This window comes from Nicotiana sylvestris, chromosome 12, assembly GCF_000393655.2.
Source record: "Nicotiana sylvestris chromosome 12, ASM39365v2, whole genome shotgun sequence".
Lineage (NCBI taxonomy): Eukaryota > Viridiplantae > Streptophyta > Magnoliopsida > Solanales > Solanaceae > Nicotiana > Nicotiana sylvestris.
In genome coordinates this window covers 94,359,309-94,366,314 of record NC_091068.1, presented here as the reverse complement: position 1 = coordinate 94,366,314, position 7,006 = coordinate 94,359,309, and positions in this window count along the sequence as shown.

Sequence of the window (7,006 nt, the reverse complement as noted above, 5' to 3'; positions counted from 1 at the left end):
ACATCATATGAAGTGTTTCGGACTTAAAATGGGGAATTTGAGTTTTATGAAAGTTGAAAGAAAATCATGTGTTTCGAGGCTTGATCATATGTATATGATGTCGTTTTGGCGATTTGATCGCACGAGTAAGTTCGTAAGGTGTTTTCGAGAACATATGGATGTTTGTTTGGAGCCCCGAGGACTCGGGTGAGTTTTGAGTGGGGCCCGGGAGGTCTTAGACATTAAAAAATGCAGGTTCAGATATTGCAGGCCCCAGTGCGGCCGCGGCCATTTCTGCGCGGTCCGCGCTGGCAGCCACGCAGCCGCGGTGCTTTTCTGTGCGGTCCGCATGGTGGGGTTCAGAGGGTCGGTAGCCAGGTCGACCAGCGCGATCGCGCACCAAATCAGTGCGGTCCACGCTGGGTGGATTCAGAGAGCCCACTTCTTCCCTCCCCCGGCGCGGCCACGGTACGTTTCTGCGCGGTCCGCGCCAGCCCCCAGCAAAGTATATAAACTCGGGATTTTTAGTCATTTTTCCACTTTTCAAAAATCCAAAACCTAAGAGGCGATTTTCCAAACAACTTTTCTTCTCCAAAACCATTGGTAAGTGATTTCTAACTTAATTTCTTCACTTCTTAACATCTTTTAACATGATTTCAACTTCAAATCAAAGATTTTCATGGGGAAATTGGGTGTTTTGGGTAGAACCTAGGTTTTCTACAAATTGAGAAGTTGGACCTCAATTTGGGGTCCGATTTCAAAACAAAACATATATTTGGATTCGTGGGAGAATGGGTAACAGGGTTTTGGTCCGAACATCGAGTTTCGACCACGTGGGTCCGGAGATATTTTTGACCTTTTTGGTAAAAACCTTGTAAAAACTATTTTTGTGCATTGGGGTTAGTTCCAATAGTAATTATTAATGCATTCAAGTAATTTGTGACAAGATTCGAGCGGTTGGGTGGTGAATTCGAGAGGAAAAGCTATAATCGAGACTTGAGTTGGAGCATTCGAGGTAAGTGGCTTGTCTAACCTTGTGTGGGGGACCTTTTCCCTTAGGATGTGCTATATTTGATAATTGAAATGCCCTGTACGTGAGGTGACGAGCGCGTACTTGAGCTAATTGTTGAAAGTCCGGTTTTTCCTTAAGTATTTCAATTGAGTTCTTTTCTTGTTTTATTCTACTAGTGAATTTAGCATGTTGCTAGTCTAGAAAGGCATGTTTAGTTGACTTAATTTCCTATTTGCTTAAATTGCATGAATTGCATTACGTGAAGCATGTTAGGCTAGAAGTAAATGTTTACTTGGTACGAAATTAGCGTTTAATTTAATATTCTTGTGTTGCTGCTTTGTGTTTTAAATTGGGACTACGGGCTAGATTCCCAGGAGATTCCCCCTGCACATTTACTTTGGGACTACAGGTTAGATTTTCGGGAGATCCCCCACACATATATTGAGGATATCGAGAGATCCTCGGGATACCAAGAGATCCCTAGTACATATTGAGGATACCAAAAGATCCTCGGGATACCAAGAGATCCCTGACTTATATTGAGGATACTGAGAGATCCTCGGTATACCAAGAGATCCCTAGTACATATTGAGGATACCAAGAGATCCTCAGGATACCAAGAGATCCCTGGCTTTTATTGAGGATACCGAGAGATCCTCGGGATACCAAGAGATCCCTAGTACATATTGAGTATACCAAGAGATCCTCGGGATACCAAGAGATCTCTGGCTTATATTGAGGATACCGAGAGATCCTCGGGATACCAAGAGATCCCTAGTACATGTCGAGGATACTAAGAGATCCTCGGGATACTTAGAGATCCCCGGTTACTTTCCTTATGGTTTGCTTTCATCATTGTTTCCGTTATTGTACTCTTATTATCCTACATAGATTCTTACTGTAGGTTCTCAATTGCACTGCTTATCTTATCCTGACATCTTTATATTTTATATAATCTCAGTAGGGCCCTGACCTTCCTCGTCACTACCCAACCGAGGTTAGGCTTGGCACTTACTGAGTACCGCTGTGGTGTACTCACGCCTCTTCTGCGCATGTTTTCATGTGCAGATCCAGGTACCTCTACTTAGGCGCACTATCAGTTAGGCAGGAGGACTACGGAGACTTCGAGGTAGATCTGTTGCGTCCGCAGACCGACGAGTTTCCCTTTTTATTCTATCTTTAGTACTTAGTTCTGTTTCCTTCCGTTTGTTAGATATTCTGGAGTTTGAAGTCTCACTATACATTTTTGTAGCCTGTGTTTTCCCGTGAGTTTCCGAGTTTTGGGATTGTTTTAGTCTTGAGATATTGAGTCGTATATGCTGAGCGGCATTCAGTACAATTTCCTTTTTAGATAATTAAATATGGTATTCTATTTTCCCGCAATTATTATGTTTCCGCAAGTGCTAGGCTTACCTGGTCACGGAGACTAGGTGCCATCATGACATGTTCACGGTTGGTGAACTAGGGTCGTCACATAAATAAGGATTCTTTCTCTCTAAGAATACACGCAAAGATCCCCTTCCATAGTTTTAAGTGTGTTCAACAATATTAGATGCAAGACATAAAGGAAATTTTACGGATGAGGTAGCAAATAAGGTGATGAAATACAAAAAATCTATACAAGATTCCAAACATCTAAGCAATAAAGGGACCTTTATTATGGGTATAGTTGAAATTTATTGAAAACATATAGATGGGTCAATATATTAAATTTTGGGGAAGATTAAAGGTGATTTGGACTAATTTGATATCAAAATTCGTAGTTAAAATCGAGTTCAAAAAATTCTTCGATGGCACATGTATCGAACATGTATCACGTGTGTATCTCACACATAGGTATACATGGATATTCATGTAATACAAATTTGATACAAATATGATACATATGTGAAACACAAATGATACACATATCATTTTTTCCATGTTCATCTTCTCCTTCGAATTTTCAATTCAAACCATCTCAAAACTCTACCAAATTACTCCAAAACTAAAATTTAAAATCCTTAAGATGGATCCAATCTATTCCAACGATACTCACTCAAAAGAAAGCAAAAAATTATTTTTTTCGTCATAAACAGCTAATTGGCTAATATTGATAATATTTTATGAATTGACTATATTTAGTACTAACTTATTTATGGACTGACTTAACTAATAATTTTCTACAAAAAAAATATAGAAAAGTTCGTTAAGATATAAACTGCAAATAAATTACATATGAGCATAAATTGTTGGGCTCGTGTTATAAGAGGGAGTTAGCACACAACTGGACGACATGTTTGCTTGAGCTTCTAAGGGTTATTTGGTCATTTCAGTTGAAATAGAGCTATATGATTGGTTGATAGAGAATCTTACCGTAAACAACTTTAAAACTTTTGAGCACTTTGACCAATTTAGCCCTCTGCTTACATCATCAATCATCACCACGCTCTTTCTTTGTACTAGCTTACATGGACCCCACATCCCACCCATCCAAAGAAACAAAAAAACATCAGATTTCACAAATCACTTTGCTAAATTCAATGAACAATTTGTAATAGATAGTTGTTTAGGCTCTCAAGCATAACTAGGCTCATTTGATCACTAACGAATTATTTTGGGATTATGTTAAAAATATACTGAATAAACATTAAATTATTTTCAGTTTCTTTTCATTTTTTAATCAATACTAATAAATAAAATATCATTTCAATCAGTTTTGGTAGCTGTAACAAAAGGAAATAACTATGCACTATTATACTGCTCTTTTTTCTCAATAAATTTAGTGCTACTGTAACGACCCGAACCGTCGTTTCCTGTATTTTCATCCTATATTCCCCGTTAAATACTTATTCATGTTTCAATATGTGTACTTGGTGAATTTGAGTCAATTTGGATCGAGTTTGGTATGAAATGGGACAATTAGTCTCTTTAAGGAAGAATTAGTTTGGAAAAGTCAACCGGACGTTGACTTGTGAGTTAGAGGGCTCGGAATTGAATTCCGATAATTCGGTTAGTTTCGGGGGATGATTTAAGGTCTAGGAGCGCAATTGGAATTAATTTTGGAGGTCCGGTGAAGAAATTAGCTCATTTTGGCGAAGTTAGTGTTTTGGCGATTTCCGGTTGATAGGTGAAATTTTGATCCGACAGTCGGAATGGAATTCCGAGAATTTTTGTAGCTTCGTTATGTCATTTTGGACTTGTGTGCAAAATTTGAAGTCAATCGGACGTGATTTGATAGGTTTCGGCATCGGAAATAGAAGTTGGAAATTCTAAAGTTCATAAAACTTGGATTGGAGGTTGATTCATGATTTTAGCATTGTTTGATGTGATTTGAGGCCTCGAGCAAGTCCGTAATGTATTTTGGGACTGGTTGGTGTTATTGGTCGGGGTCCCGGGGGCCTCGGGTGTGTTTCGGATGCCTAACGGGTCATTTTTGGAAGATTTTTGTCGTTTTGAGCATAAATGTAATGATCTAAAGGTTCATTTTTAATTCTAGATATCCAAATTTTATTTCGAGACTTCCAAAATTTAAATCATGAATTATAGGACTAATCTGGAAATTTTGGTTTAGTTTCATCAAGTCGCGATTGGAATTTTGACGTGAAATGTGAGTTAATTGTTTAACGAGCGAAATGGGTATTGAACTGGGCAAACGAGCTCCGAATTGAGTTTCAATTTAAGGGTTGTGTTCGTATTATTATTTGAGACTCATAGGAATAAGAATCGTCTAATTCCGAGTTTGTATGATGGAGTTAGAGCCATTTTAGTGAAAAATGGATGTGCTGCAAATTTCTTAAAAGCTGCTGTATTTTCTGCAGCAGTGAACAGTACCCGCGCGTGAATATTAACCGCACAGGTGAACAGTGAATAGTGACCTCACGCACATGAACAGTGCCCCTGCGTGAACAGTACCGAAAATTTCTGGACAGATTTAATGTCCAGCAGTCCGAGTTTGGTCTTTTTTTTTGACTTCCAAGCTCGGATTTTGGGCGATTTTTAGCAAGAAAGCTTAGGAAATCTTGAGGTAAGTCACTTGTGATTATTTCTACTCCATAATATTGAATTATCATCGAATAATCCGACTAGATTACATGTTTTTGAGGAGTAAATTGAAGATTTAGGCCTAGGGATTTGAAAATAAGATTTGAAGATTTGAGGGGTCATTTGAACTCCGATTTTGGTAAATTTTATATGTACGGACTCGTGGAGAGACGAGGAATCCGGTGATATAACTTTCGTAATTTTTCGAGAAGTGGGCCCGGGGCTCGAGTTTTGCGAATTTCGTGAATTTCGATATTTTTCGAGTCTTTTCGATTGGGTTATATTCCCTTAGCCTATTGTAATGTATTCATTGTGGTTTTGACCAGATTCGATGCGCGAAGAGGTAAATTCGAGAGGCAAGGGCATAGCGGAGTAGACGTTGGACCGTCTTGAGGTGAGTAATGATTTTAAATGATGCACTGAGGGTTTGAAACCCCGGATTGCACAACATACTGCTATGTTGAGATGAGACACGCGTTGTATGACGAGCGCGGGGTCATTTACTATTGGGGATTGTGACTTGGTCCATCCCAGTTGATATTTTTACCGCGTAATTGATAAAGATTTATTGTTTTTCACTATGATTGGGCTTATTGCCATATTTGGGCTTCGTGCCAATTATCTGAAATCTTTTGTGAATTTACATCACTATTTTCCTCACGAATTGAAATATTATTTGAACTCAGTCCAATTGAATTATATTATTTTGTGAACTCAGCTACATTTATACTCAACTCGAGATTTAATGATATTTATAATGTTGTTGAGCTGAGCACTATTGTTTTACTGATGCCCAAGAGGCTTATGATTATTTTCTGGACTGATTGAGGCCGAGGGCCATACGTGAGGATATGTTGAGTGATGTGAGGAGGCTTTCAGGCCTCGAGTGTTATATGAGGAGGCTTTCAGGCCTCGTGTGTGATGTGTGAAGGCTTTCAGGCCTATTGATATTGCGCTTGGGCTGTAGGAGCTCCTCCAGAGTCTGTACACACCCCTAGTGAGCGTAGGGTACCCAGGTGAGTTGGGAGTGGGACCGAGAGGCCGTTACTTGTGTGTGGTGAGTTTGGAGTGAGCCTGAGGGGTTGATGTTGTGTGCTGGTGAGTTGGGAGTGAGCCCGAGGGGCTGATACTATACTGAGATTTACATATTGAGCCCGAGGGGCAAGCTTTTGATTTATCCTTACTATGGAAATTATTTGTCTTTACTGTTTTAAAAGAAGAATTATCTGATACTCACTATTTTACTGTATAACTGATTTTACTACTTGGGATAGCGCTATATTGTGCCGTTATGAGATTTCATGTTTTCAGTCTTTATTTATTTTTATTACTCACTAGATTGGAGTACTCACATTACTCCCTGCACCATATGTGCAGATACAAGCAGAGCTAAGTTCGCTCATGAGCGCTGATTCTTTCCAGACCAGGCGGTGACTAGGAGTAGCGAGGTAGCTGTTGACGTCGGCAACCCCGTTTTCTCCCTTATCTTTGTTATTTATGACAATTCCAGACTTTGTAAAATATTAGTAAACTCTGTAGTAGCTCATGACTTGTGACACCCAATTTCGGGCTGAGTTGGGAGGGTTTTCCTTGTTCTATCACGTTTATTTCGCATTTAAGATTATATTGCACATGATTTAGACTTATTCCTACTAAGTAATTATAAAGAGATGTACTATTTTGTTGATTGGCTGGCCTTGTCCTCACGAGAGGCACCACCACGACCGGGTTGGGATTTTGGGTCGTGACAAGTTGGTATCAGAGCCTAGGTTACATAGGTCTCACGAGTCATGAGCAGGTTTAGCAGAGTCTTGTGGATCGGTATGGAGACGTCTGTATTTATCCTCGAGAGGCTGCAACACCTTTAGGAAAGACTTCATATTCTTGAATTCTTATCGTGCGTCTTTGATTCAGCTTGAAAAAGTGACTCTTATAATTCCTTCCACGTGTTCGTATGCGTGAACGAGCGCTCAGTATTAGATGTGCCTTGAT